Source organism: Carcharodon carcharias, chromosome 19 (assembly GCF_017639515.1).
Source record: "Carcharodon carcharias isolate sCarCar2 chromosome 19, sCarCar2.pri, whole genome shotgun sequence".
In the NCBI taxonomy this organism is placed as follows: domain Eukaryota; kingdom Metazoa; phylum Chordata; class Chondrichthyes; order Lamniformes; family Lamnidae; genus Carcharodon; species Carcharodon carcharias.
The window spans coordinates 23,608,666-23,621,958 of NC_054485.1; the positions used below are offsets into that span (position 1 = coordinate 23,608,666).

General features: G+C 43.2%; 1 protein-coding gene across 1 annotated transcript in view; it reads left to right on the forward strand.

The window, feature by feature from the left end:
• Window positions 1-11,229: 11,229 nt before the first annotated feature.
• Window positions 11,230-13,293, forward strand: part of LOC121291524 — a 32,639-nt gene continuing 30,575 nt past the window's right edge. The window contains exon 1 of the mRNA XM_041212839.1: window positions 11,230-11,564. The gene's annotated coding sequence lies outside the window, so the exon portion shown is untranslated. The remainder of the gene's footprint in view (window positions 11,565-13,293) is intronic.

Genomic DNA, 13,293 nt, shown 5'->3' on the forward strand with positions numbered 1-13,293 from the left:
CATTTTGTAAAAGTCTCTTGTGCATCTGTAAGTTACCCTTTTTGTAAAAGAACTATTGGAACCGAAAAGTCTTTGGGGGGAAGAAAAATTAATTTCGATGGCTTTTCCTGACCTCGATAATCTGACCAAGTTAGTGAGATCCAGTGTAGGACTAAGCAGACTCCAATCTAGTGAACTGTCCAACATCAACAGTAATTAGCCTCTGTTGGATGTGAGGATCTATTTAAACCACTTTGCCATACACTATACCTGGTCAGCTAACTGTTAGAATAAGTGTTGCAGACACTGCATTGTTCTTAGTGCCACAGTAGATCAGCTAACTTTGACCTGGATATTTTGATTGCACTGGTCACTCACTGAAGTGTCAAAAATATGTATTTCAAAACCCTACTGGCATTCATTTTCTGCTGATTCTCATAACTTGGCCTCACTAAGGGTCAGTTTTAAAAGCAGCCACCAAGCCACTGAAACTTCCTCCAACAATTGATCTCTAAGTGTGCTTAGGCCTCACCTTACGTAGACTGGTTGCCATGGAGAGTACTTGAGCAGCAGTCCAAAAGAGTCAGACCATGTTAAATACTGCTCTCTTCAGAAGTAAAAGATCCAGTTTGATGGTTTAAACTTGTACACCCCTTTCCTCAACTGCCTATGCTGCTGGGAGATAAAATGGACTGAATCAGCATTCAGTATCTTGCATCATTTTCCAGTGGCTGTACCAGTCCTGGTGGTCACAGGATGAAGTAGGTAACATTGAAAGAGTAATGAGATGTAAATACATATAACATCATGGGTGGAACTTTGATGTGATGTAAAATGGCTACAAGCTAATCGGCCAATTGCTATTTGCTGCACTGATGATATAACCAACCTGACAATTAATTTATATTGACTTCAACAAAAAGTAAAATAAGGCAGGTGTATATTGTGAGAGTGGTACAACAGGTTGATGGTTTAATACTATCTGTTTACACCCTGCTGGAGTTGAAAATTCTGGCACATGTGATGAAGTGCAGTCTCTTTAAAAACCATTTTTTAACACTAGATTGTGAGAGGGGGTGGGCAAGCGAATGACACCGACATAAACAGCTATCCCATGAAATAGGACTGATGTTGGTGTTTACATTCCTGTTAAGCCTTTGATTATTCCGTTTTCATTTCTATTGCCAATATTTTACCAAAAAAAAAACATACAATGTAAAAGTTCTTGTTTAGGCTGGAGCCTGAGATGAGCTCATTTTCTGTACTGTACATTAATGGAGGCTGTAAACCAATCCCCTTCTGAAGACTCATAGGGCAAACACACCACCAGGTGTGATACTGACCCAACAGCTCCTGCCTACTGTGGGCACTCGTTATGTTGGATGCTGGCACTAGGAGTTTGAAGTGAGAAGTGTTCCATTCACATTGGAAGGTTCTAGCAATAAGCTTAAAAAGAAAGGGTGAATATGCAGCAGCGCTTACCCTTCAGCTGAACTGTTTAAATTCCAACGTTCTCCTGGCCCCTCTCCCACTTTTCACCTTTTGTAAATTTCAGCTTGTATAAATCTCTCCATGTACCATTCACACATCATTGCTTATGCTTGATAAACTACATTGACTCCTGATCCACTAATTCTTCATTTTAAAAATTCTATTCCTGGTTTTCAAATCTATGTGTGACCTGGTACATCCCTACTCTAATCTCCAATAGCACTTGAGATACCTGTGTCCCTCCAATTCTGGCCTCTTGCACATCTGTGTTGGGTAGCTCACCTCTTGACTCCCCCAAAGCCTTCCTCCATCTTCAAGGTAGCAATGTGATAGAATACTCTTCCCTTTTCCTGGATGAGTGATGATCCAACGACACTCCAAGAAAGGTGACATTATCCAGGACAAAGCAAATCAAAACAAAACATGATTGGTATCCTATCCACCAACTGAAACCTATACTACTTTCAGCACCAGCACACAATGCCAGCCATGTACAACATCCACAAGATGCTGCAATAACTTGCCAAGGAGTCTTCAGCCTCCTAACTCCATGCCTCTATCACCTTGAACAGCAAGGGCAACAGGCACATGGAAATACCACCACCTACAAGTTCCCTTCTAAGTCACACCATCCCTACTTGGAAATAAATCACTGCTGTTCCTTTGTCACTGGGTCAAAACTCTAGCATTCCCTCTCTTTCTAACAGTACATGGACTACAGAGTTTCAAGAAGGTGGCTCACCACCACCACCTCGAGCACAATTAGGAATTGGCAATAAATGCTGATCTTGTAGTCAAGCCCACATCCCATGCACTAATAAAAAAAAAATCTTTGATTTTCACCACTGCATGATTAGCAGCCATGCCTTCAGCTGCCTAGATCCCAAGGTCTGGAATTCAATCCTAAAAAGTCTCCGCTTTTCTACCTCTCTTGCCTTTTAAGATGCTCCTTAAAACCTACCTATTTCAACAACATTGGTCATCTGTCCTAATATCTTTGTGACTTGGTTTTAAAATTTATTTGATAATGCTTCTGTGAAGTGCATTGTGATGCTTTTACTGTGCTAAAGAGACTATGCAAATACAAGTTAATGTTGCTGTACAAGGTCCAGTATTTAGCAAAATGATATTAGGGATGCAAGACTTGAGTTATGTGCAGAGACTGGTGAAGCTAGGATTAATGTCCTTAGTGCAGAGAAAGGTAACGAGGGATTTCATAGAGCCATTCAAAATTATGAAGGGTTTTGATTAAGTAAACTGTTTCCACTGGCCAGAGGGTCAATAACCAGAGGGCACAGATATTTGATTGACAAATGGATTCTGGGGAGAGGTGTGAGTGCAGGGGCGGTGGAGGAGGTGAGAATGTGATTCACACAGAGAGTTGTTATGATCTGGAATATGCTGCCTGAAAGGGTGATGGAAGCTTGGAGAAAAATGGTGAATGCTTGAGAAACATTTGCGGGGCTAATGGGGAAATAGCTGGGGGGGAGTGGAACTAATTGGATAGATCTTTCATAGTGTCATAATGGGCCAAATGACTTTTAAAAATGAGGATCCAGTTGTCATGTTCCATGTAGGTACGAACGACCTAGGCAGGACAAGGAGAGAGGTTCTGCATAGTCAGTATGAGAAGCTAGGTACCAAATTAAGAAACAGAACCTCAAAGGTAATAATTACCTGACCCACGTGCAAATTGGCACAGGGCAAATAAGAATAGAGAGATGAATGTGTGGCTCAAAGACTGGTGTGGGAAAATTGGGTTCCAGTTCGTGGGGCACTGGCACCAGTACTAGGGAAGGTGGGGGCTGTACCATTGGGACAGTTTACACATGAACTATGCTGGGATGAGTGTTCTTGCGAATCTTGTAAATCACAAAACCAGGGAAGTAGAGAGGGCTTTAAACTAAACAAGGATGGGGCGGGGGGGTGGTGAGGCATTGAGCTTGGCTAGATGTAACAGATCAAGGGATAGATTCAAGGCAATAGCAAATAGGTAAAGTGAGCGTTAGTCCTCTAGAGTGTAACGATGGGGAGTTAATAGCAGATAATAAGGAAATGGTGGATGAAGTGAACAAATATTTTGCTTCTGTCTTCACTATAGAAGATATAAAAAACATTCCAGTAATAGCTGTAAATCAAGGGGTGGAAGGGAGAGGGGAACCTGGTGAAATTACAACCACTAGGGAAGCAGTACTGAGCAAACTGATGGAGCTGCAGGCTGACAAGTCTCTGGATCTTGAAGGACTTCATCCTATGGTCTTAAAAGAGATGGTTAATGAGGTAGTAGATGCATTGATGTTAATTTTCCAAAATTCCCTAGATTCTGGAGAGTAGCAAATATAACCCCTCTATTCAAGGGAGGGAGGCAGAAAACAGGAGACTATAGGCCAGTTAGCTTGACACCTGTAGTGGAGAAGGTGTTGGAATCGATCATTAAGGAGGTTATAACTGGGCACTTAGAGAAGCTCAATGTAATTGGGAAGAGTCAACATGGTTTTGTGAAAGGGAAACCATGTTTGACCAATTTATTGGAGTTCTTTGAAGGAGTAACATGTGCTGTGGATGAAGGGGAGCCTGGAGACATACTGTACTTGTATTTCCAGAAGGCACTTGATAAGATGCCATATCAAAGGTTATTGCGGAAAATTAAGGCTCATGGTGTAGAGGGTAGATTGGCTGGCTGGCAGAAAACAGTATGCATAAATGGGTCTTTTCTGATTGGCAGGATGTGACGAATGGAGTCCCACAAGGGTCTGTGCTGGGGCCTCAACTTTTTACACTTTATATCAATGACTTAGATGAGGGGAGTGGAGGCAGATAACACAAATATAAAGGAAAGTATGTTTAGAGGACATAAGAAGGTTGCAGACGGATATAGATAGGTTGAGTGAGTGCCAAAAATTTGGCAGATTCCTTATAATCAGTTTTACAATGGAGCTTCTTTGAAATACTGCCATGGGGTCTTTTACACCCACCTGAGAGGACTGAAATGAACCTCAGCATTTTAAACCTGCCAACTTACAGCATAATTGCAGTTGAAGGAAAACTAGATAAACATGTGAAGGATAAATGAATAGAAGGTTATGCAGATAGGTTAACATGTAGTAGAGTGGGATTAGGTGCATGTGGAGCACAAACATCAGCATAGATAGACCTGTGGGCTGAATTCTCCAATCGGCGAGTTGGGGTGGGGCTCGCTCGTTGAAGTGTAAAATGACACGCGGTGATGTTGGGCAGGCATCCTGACGCCACCGCGCGTCATTTAGATTTTAGTTCAGGCGCGCAGCAGAGTCGGCTGCGCACCAGCTGAACTGTCAAAGGTCTATTAAGGTCTGTAAAGACAATTTAAGCAATTAAATAAGCTGCCCATCCAACCTTAGGGCTGGCGGGCAGGCGAAGAGTCAAGGCGGCCTTCGCATTCTTCATGAAACCTCATCCATGGGCGGGTGTTTTAAAGTGTTTTAAAATTCAGTAAAAAATTTTAAAATAATTCTTTGACATCTTCCAGACCAGTGTTACACGAGGGGGCATGTTTTAAAAGCTTTTAATTACTTTATTTCAGTTTTTAAATATCAAACTGATCTCCGAGGCACCTCTGTGCCTCAGGGAGATTTTTGTGCTCTTTTGCGCATATGCACGAAAGAGCACAGGTCCCAACTGAGGGAATCCCCTCCACCTGCACAGGGAGCGTCACGCTGGGTGGGGCTTAATTGGCCTGCCCACATAAAATGGCGGTGCGCCCCCCCGCCCCAACTGGGGGAAAATTTTTCCCCATATTGCTGGCCTGTTTCTGCATATACTATGTCATTTGATGCAAATGCTGGCCACACCCACAGCTTGAGGATGAATGAGAGAACATAGTTATCTGCCATTTCTTGCTGTCTAGGTTCAGACATAGAGATGCTAGAGAAAAAGTTCAGACGTAAAGAGATGCTAGAGAGAAAAGCACAAAACTAGACCCTGGAGAGACAGTTACTGTCTTAAATGGAGAGAAAAAGAAAATGCCAAATGGAAATTCAGCAAATGTGCAAAATTTGGATGATGTAAGTGTGCCAGGTAAAATGCTGATTTGTGCATTAAGTCTTCCTGTCACATCTGGATAGTAGCTTTTGGAGTGAGTAAGATGGCCCTTTTTGTCGGTATAATCCGCGTACATTTACCAGTTTGATTTTAAAGATGGCAGAGTAGATGGCAAAAAGACTTATTAGGACACAGGCAGGTTGGCAATTGTCATTAGCAGACACTGCCTCTGTATCTGCTGCATGATCTTTGAGTTAGGAGGTTAAACCAGTGTTTATCCACTAGCCATATCTGGATAATTGGAAAGCCAAATGCAGCAAATAGTAAATATGAAATAGTTGAGTAATAAACACAGTAGTTGGTCATATGATATGGGGACATGAGTATCAGGATCACATGTGAAGAGGTAGGGCGGCCAAGACCACAAAGGAATTTGAGAACAAGGATGAGAATTTGAAAATCAAGTCGTTGCTTGACTGGGAACCAATATAGGTCAGTGAGCACAGGGATTACAGAGTAATGGGACTTGGTGCAGGTTTTTGGATAACCTTAAGTTTACGGAGGGTAGAACATGAGAGAGCAGCCAGGAGTGCATTGCAATAATCAAGTCTAGAGGTAGCAAAGACGTGAATGAAGCTTCTGTCAGCAGATGAGCTGAGCTGGAGCAAAGTTAGGCCATGTTACAGGGGTGGAAATAGGTGATCTTAGTGATGGCACAAATATCAGAAGCTCATCTCATGGTCAAATGTGACACTATGGTTCATTAGTGTGCATTGGGCTAAATGGAGTTACAGTAATTGCTGGTCTCGTCAGCAATTCCTATTGGAAATTACTAGGTTAAACTTACCTCAGGACTAAAAACTAATATGTTTCAGAGAATCCGAGTTCCTGGTGTGTTGCCCAGTTACAGTGTTGGACAAATACCTTGTCCCTTGACATTATTGTGACAATTGTTGCTGAGAGATCTCCACAAAACAGTGACAAGTCTTTTAAAGCATTGTACCAGCTGATAGATTCTGTGTTAATATTAAACAAAAGTTGTATATTATACCCTGTGTGCACTTTGCATCAGTTCATACCAACCTGCATGTCTGATAATTGTCTGATTCCCTTCCTTCTCTCTTGACTGCTGCCAGAGAAATATTCTGCAGGCGCTCGTTTGCCTTTCACTGAACATTCTTAACCTGAACCAGAAACAGCGGGCATTTACAGGAAATTTGACTGCCTGAAAATTCTAACACACTGCCCAAGGCGGGGGTTGTGGGGTTGGGGGGGCTCACTGCATCACGATCAACAGCAAGAACCAAGCTCATTTTAAACACTCCCAACGTTGCCCTCACCAGAGTAGCCCAGGAATGCTGAATCTGAACCTACTCACCCTCCCACACTTACCCTCATACTCACACGCAGCTATATATCTATATATATATATATATATCAATATCAGAGAATTTGCTGAGTGCTCCAGTGCTTGCCAGGAATCTCTAGTGGGCTATCTATACAGTACCTGAGAGCTAGCACGGTTATTGCAGCTGGCCTCATTTCAGGTACAGTCAGAATTTACAATCACCTTGATCTCTGCAACTGTTGTCTCTACATAACAACAACTCTCTCCTCCTCTACTGACTCCCAGCCACAGCCAAGTAACGACCCAATGCCAGAATCAGAAGGGTGATTTATTGCAGAGCTGGGAGGAAGTGCTGATGCACCTATAGTCAACAATTCAGAGCAAGGAGAAGTTCATTTAACAAGAATGAATGTTTTACTTCTGTTGCCATTTCAAATTTGAGAGAACATGTAAAAGAGTGGGTGGGACACAAGCTGTTCACTGGCATCATGCTATCTCACACATTGACTTTTTTTTATTCATTCATAGGACGTGGGCATCACTGGCAAGGTCAGCATTTATTGCCAATTCCAAATTGCCCTTGAGAAGGTGGTGCTGAGCTGCTGCCTTGAACTGCTGCACTCCATGAGGTGTAGGAACACTCAGTGCTGTTAGGGAGGGAGTTTCAGGATTTTGACCCAGTAACACTGAAAGAACAAGGATATTGTTCCAAGTCCAGGTAGTGTGTGGCTTGGAGGGGAACTTCCAGGTGGTGGTGCTCCCATGTATCTGCTGCCCTTGTCCTGCTAGATGGTCGTGGGTTTGGAAGATACTCACTAAGGAAGAAGTGCATCTTGTAAATGGTACACACTGCTGCCACTGTGCGTCAGTGGTGGAGCGAGTGAACGTTTGTGGGTGTGGTGCCAATCAAGCGGGCTGCTTTGTCCTGGACATTGTCAAGCTGCTTGAGTGTTGTTGGAGCTGCACTCATCCAGGCAAGTGGAGAGCATTCCATCACACTCCTGACTTGTACCTTGTAGATGATGGACAGGCTTTGGGGAGTCAGGAGGTGAGTTACTTGCCACGGATTCCTAGCCTCTGATCTGCTCTTGTAGCCACAGTATTTATATGGTTAGTCCAGTTCAGTTTCTGATAACCCCTAGGATGTTGATAGCGGGGGATTCAGTGATGGTAATGCCATTGAACGTCAAGGAGCGATGGTTAGATTCTCTCGTTTGAGATGGTCATGCCTGGCACTTGTGTGGTATGGATGTTACTGGCCACTTGTCAGCCCAAGCCTGGATATTGTCCAGGTCTTGCTGCATTTGGACATGGATTGCTTCAGTATCTGAGGAGTCACGAATGGTGCTGAACATTGTGTAATCAGCAAACATCCACACTTCTGAACTTATGATGGAAGGAAGGTAATTGATGAAGCAGCTGAAGATGGTTGGGCCTAGGACGCTATCCTGAGGAACTCCTGCAGTGATGTCCTTAAACTGAAATGTTTGCCTCCAATAACCACAACCATCTTCCTTTGTGCTAGATATGACTCCAACCAGTGGAGATTTTCCCCCCTGATTCTCACTGACCCCAGTTTTGCTAGGGCTCCTTGATGCCACACTCTGTCAAATGCTGCATTGATGTCAAGGGCAGTCACTCTCAGCTCACCTCGGGAGTTCAGCTCTTTTATCCATGTTTGAACCAAGGCTGCAATGAGGTCAGGAGCGGGGTGACCCTGATGGAACCAAAACTGGGCATCAGTGAGCAGATTATTGCTAAGCAAGTGCTGCCTGATAGCACTGTTGATGATGCCTTCCATTACTTTACTAATGATGGAGAGTAGACTGATGGGGCAATAATTGGCTGGGTTGGATTTGTCCTGCTTTTTGTGTACAGGACATACCTGGGCAATTTTCCACATAGCCGGGTAGATGTGTATGTTGTACTGGGACAGCTTGGCTAGGGGCATGGTAAGTTCTGGAGCACTCGTTGTCAATACTATTGCTGGAATATTGTCAGGGCCCATAATCTTTGCAGCATCCAGTGCCTTCAGCTGTTGCTTGATATCACATGGAGTGAATCGAATTGGCTGAAGACCATTTGTGATGCTGGGGACCTCTGGAGAAGGCAGAGATGGATCATCCACTCAGCACTTCTGGAGGAAGAAAGCTGAAGATTATTGTGAATGCTTCAGCCTTATCTTTTGCACTGCTATGCTGGGCTCCTTGATCATTGAGGATGGAGATATTTGTGGAGGAGCCTCCTCCAGTGAGTTCTTTAATTGTCTACCACCATTCATGACTGGATGTGGCAGGGTTGCAGAGCTTAGATCTGATCTGTTGGTTGTGGAATTGCTTATCTCTGTCTATCATTTTCTGCTTATGCTGTTTGGCTTGCAAGTAGTCCTCTGTTATAGCTTCACCAGGTTGAAACTTTATTTTTAGGTATGCCTGGTGCTGCTCCTGGCATGCCCTCCTGCACTCTTCATTGAACGAAGGTTGATCCCCTGGCTTGATGGTAATGGTAGAGTGGGGGATATGCTGGGCCTTGAGGTTACAGATTGTGTTCGAGTACAATTCTGCTGCTGCTGCTTGTTGGTATCTTCACCACCTGCTGCAGTTCCAATCTAGCAGCTATGTCATTTAGGATGCCAGTGTTATAGCTGTACTGGAACAGCTTGGGTAGGGACACGGCAGTTTCTGGAGCACAAGTGTTCAGTACTATTGCCAGAATGTTGTCAGGGCCCATGGATTTTGCAGTATCCAGTGCCTTCAGCCATTTCTTGATATGTGGAGTGAATCAAATTGGCTGAAGATTGGTTTCTGTGATGCTGGAAACCTCCAGAGGAGGCCTAGATGGATCATCCACTCAGCACTTCTAGCTGAAGATTGTTGCAAATGCTTCTGACTGATCTTTTGCACTGATGTGCTGGGCTCCCCCATCATTGAGGATGGGGATATCTGTGGAGCCTCCTCCACCAATGGATTGTTTGATTGTCCACCGCCATTCACAACTGGATAAGGCAGTACTGTACAGCTTAGATCTGCTCCGTTGGTTGTGGAATTGCTTAGCTCTATCACTTGCTGCTTAGGCTGTTTGGCTCGTCCTGTGTTGTAGCTTCACCAAATTTATAAATTGGCTGGCCTTCAGGTAGAGAACTCAAGAAGAAGAAATAGGGACATATGTGAAAATTGGCCATGTGGTTGATAGCGAGGAAGAAAGCTGTAAACTGCAGCAAGATATCAGCGATTTGGTCAGGTGAGCAGAAAAGTGGAAAATGTAATTTAATTTGGAAAAGTGTAAGGTAATGCTTTTGGGGAGGACAAACAAGCTAAAGGAATACTTAAAAATGGTAGGATTCTGAAAAATATAGAATTATAGCAAGGCCTTTGGGCGTGTTTCTACAGATTCTTGAAGTTAACAGAACAGAAAGATAAGGTGGTCAAGAACGCTTATGGAATAGTTTATTTATTGGTCGCAGCCTGGAGCTTAAGAGCATGGGGGTTATGATAATACTGCATAAAATACTAGTTAGATCTCAGATTGAGAACTGCCTATGGTTCTGGTCACCGCATAACAGGAAGGATGTGATCATATTTGGGAGGGTACAGAAGAGATTTACGAGGATATTGCTAGGAATGGGGAATTTTAGTTATGGGGAAAGATTGGATAGGCTGGGTTTGCTTTTAGAACAGAGGAGGCCGAGGGGAGATTTAATTGATGTATATAAAATTATGAGCAATCTGGTCAGAGTAGATAGGAAGGACTTTTTGCAGAAAGATTTAGAGGAGAGGAGTAATTTTTTTCATCTGGGGGTGATGGGTGAATGGAATTTGCTGTCTAAAACACATTTCATTGCTTCAATACATTAGAAAAAATACTTGGATATGTACTTGAGTTGCTGTAAACCTACAGGGCTACAGACCAAGAGCTGGAAAGCAGGATTAGACTGGATAGCTCTTTCTCAGTTGGCAATGAGCTGAATGGTCTCTTTCTATGTTGTAAATATTTCTATGTGACCATGATCCAATTGAATAGTGGAACAGCTTTGAGGGGCTAAGTGGCTTCCCCCTGTTCCAAGAAATACAGCAGTCAAAGGCTAAAACATGATAAAATAAAATTAAACAGATGCTATCACTAGTTTATTTTAAACAGTGGTAGAAAGTGTCCACTTTCAAATTGACCTCACTGGGTACAAAGGACTATTCACCAGCTACATTCCTAGATAAACCTGTGATCTCATTGACAGTGAAATAGTTTGTGTGGTTTGGATATTTCTTTTCTAACATCATGAAGTCAATGTTTAACATAGCTTTGTGCCAAAACAGCTAAGCGCCCCACCCACGCATAAATCTCTGTTAAATCCAACATTCCTTTTAGTTTAAAATACTCAGGCACTCAATTTTACCTTTGTGTACAGTCACTCCCCATAAATAACCACACAAAGTTCCTCTTCCTTGTTGCCTTTTTGTCTCCTAAAGAGCTGGTGTTTTACGTGTTCTCTCAAGTTTGAAAAGACAAGAGAACTGAAACATTCCTTCCTGTTAAATTAACTTCTCCTTGTTCTGAATTGTTGACTAAAGGTGCATTAACAAGCAACAGATCAGCACTTCCAGCTCTAAAATAAATCATCCCTCTGATTCTGGTTTTGGCCGTTGCTTGGCTGTGCCTAGGAGTCAGCAGAGGAGGAGAGAGTTGTTGTTACTGTACAGAGTCAGACGACAGTTTGCTTGCAGAGGTCAAGGTAAGTGTAAATTACTGTACACAGAATGAAAGACAAACTGCAGTAATCATGTTAGCTCTTAGACACTGTAGACAGCTCACTAGAGCTCATTGGCAAAAACTCGACCTCAGTAAATTCTCTGATTTTAGTCATCACCTCTTCAAATTGCACACAATGTCAAGTGGGTCGACTTGTATAGGTAACTCATGGTTTTACTCCCTTTATAGCTGCTTTGTAAATGAGTGTGAGTGGAGTGTGTAGCATTTGGGTGAGTATGTTTAAAAGGTTAAATTGTCAATCTGGCTGTGTTCTGAAAACATTGACTCCGCCAGAGTCCAGGTTCCTCTCACTGAAATCCAAATGCCCTGGATATTTCACCAAAGTGACCATTTGTCATATGCAATCCTAGAGTGTAAAGAAATTTGACAGTTATCATGGTTGAGCTCCATCCTGTCCCCACCCAAATGCCACACAGCCATACACTGAGGCTGATATTATCTCAATACACGGAACTTAAGAATGTTGTATTGCACCGATAAAGATAAACTTACTTGGTGTAGGTGGTTAGTTGAATCTAGGGTATTCTTGTATCAAGCATGCCTTAGTCGGTAACAGGCTCACTGAGTTGTGTGATCAGATCCCACTGTAGGACTTGAGTGCATAATTTAGGTTAACTGAGAGTGTGTTGGAGGGTCAGGAAGTGCTGCACTATCTGAAGGGGAACACAGGAGTGCTGCACCTTCAGACACACAGTGCTGAGAGAGTTTTCGTTGTTGGATAGGCAGTACTGAATGAGTACTGAACTGTCAGAGGGGCAAGGCTGAGGACATGCTGCACTGTCAGATTGGGAGTACTGAAGGAGAGCTGTAGTGTTGAAGAGTTAGAACTGAGGAATCATTGAACTGTTGGAGGACAAGTATTGGGGAAACTACACTGTTAGAGGAGCAGCACCTTAGGGGTGCTACAATGTCAGAGGCAGTTCCAAGGGAGCCCTGCATTGTCAGGAGAGCAGAGTGAGGGAATGTTGCACTGTTGGAGGGTCAATAGTGAGGGAGTGCTGCGCTGTCAGAGAGACAGAACTGAGGGAGCGCTGCGCTGTCGGGGGCAGTGGTGGGGAGGTAATGGCAATGGAATGTTGCACTGTTGTAAAGGCTTCACTAGGTGTGGTGGGGGCACAGTGGGTGGAGGCATTGTTGGAGGGATATCACTGATGACATACACCAAAGCATTTTTGCGAGAAAGAGCAGGTAAATTCTCTGTGCCCAGGCCAAAATTCATCCCTCAACCAATATCCCCATTAACTGGTTATTTATCTCTTTGTTGTATGCATCATAACAGTGACTACAGTTCAAATGTAAATTCCTTTATGGTGAAACGCTTTGCAGTGTCTTGTGAAAAGTGTTATAGAAATGCAAGTTTTTTTTCTATCTGGTATCTATCGTTCTGTGCTACGTTAGGTGATGCCTTTATCAATCAGGCTGTGCAGAGGAGGGAGGGTGAGGGGGAGATAGGGATAAGCAGTGGATTTTGATGTCCTGTTCTTTTAGCTGATTGTGAAACTTCTTAATGTTTTATGTCTAAGACCTGGCTGTTTAAATTAACCTGGTGTAGGAGGTGGTCCACAAAAGTATTTGGTTCCAGTTGTGAGGCAAGTGAGTATCATTCTGCCAGGATAGTCTCATCCAAGAGCAACTGTTGACCAGCCTCCAATGTGACCAAGGCGATATTATTTTACCTCAAAAATATTTGA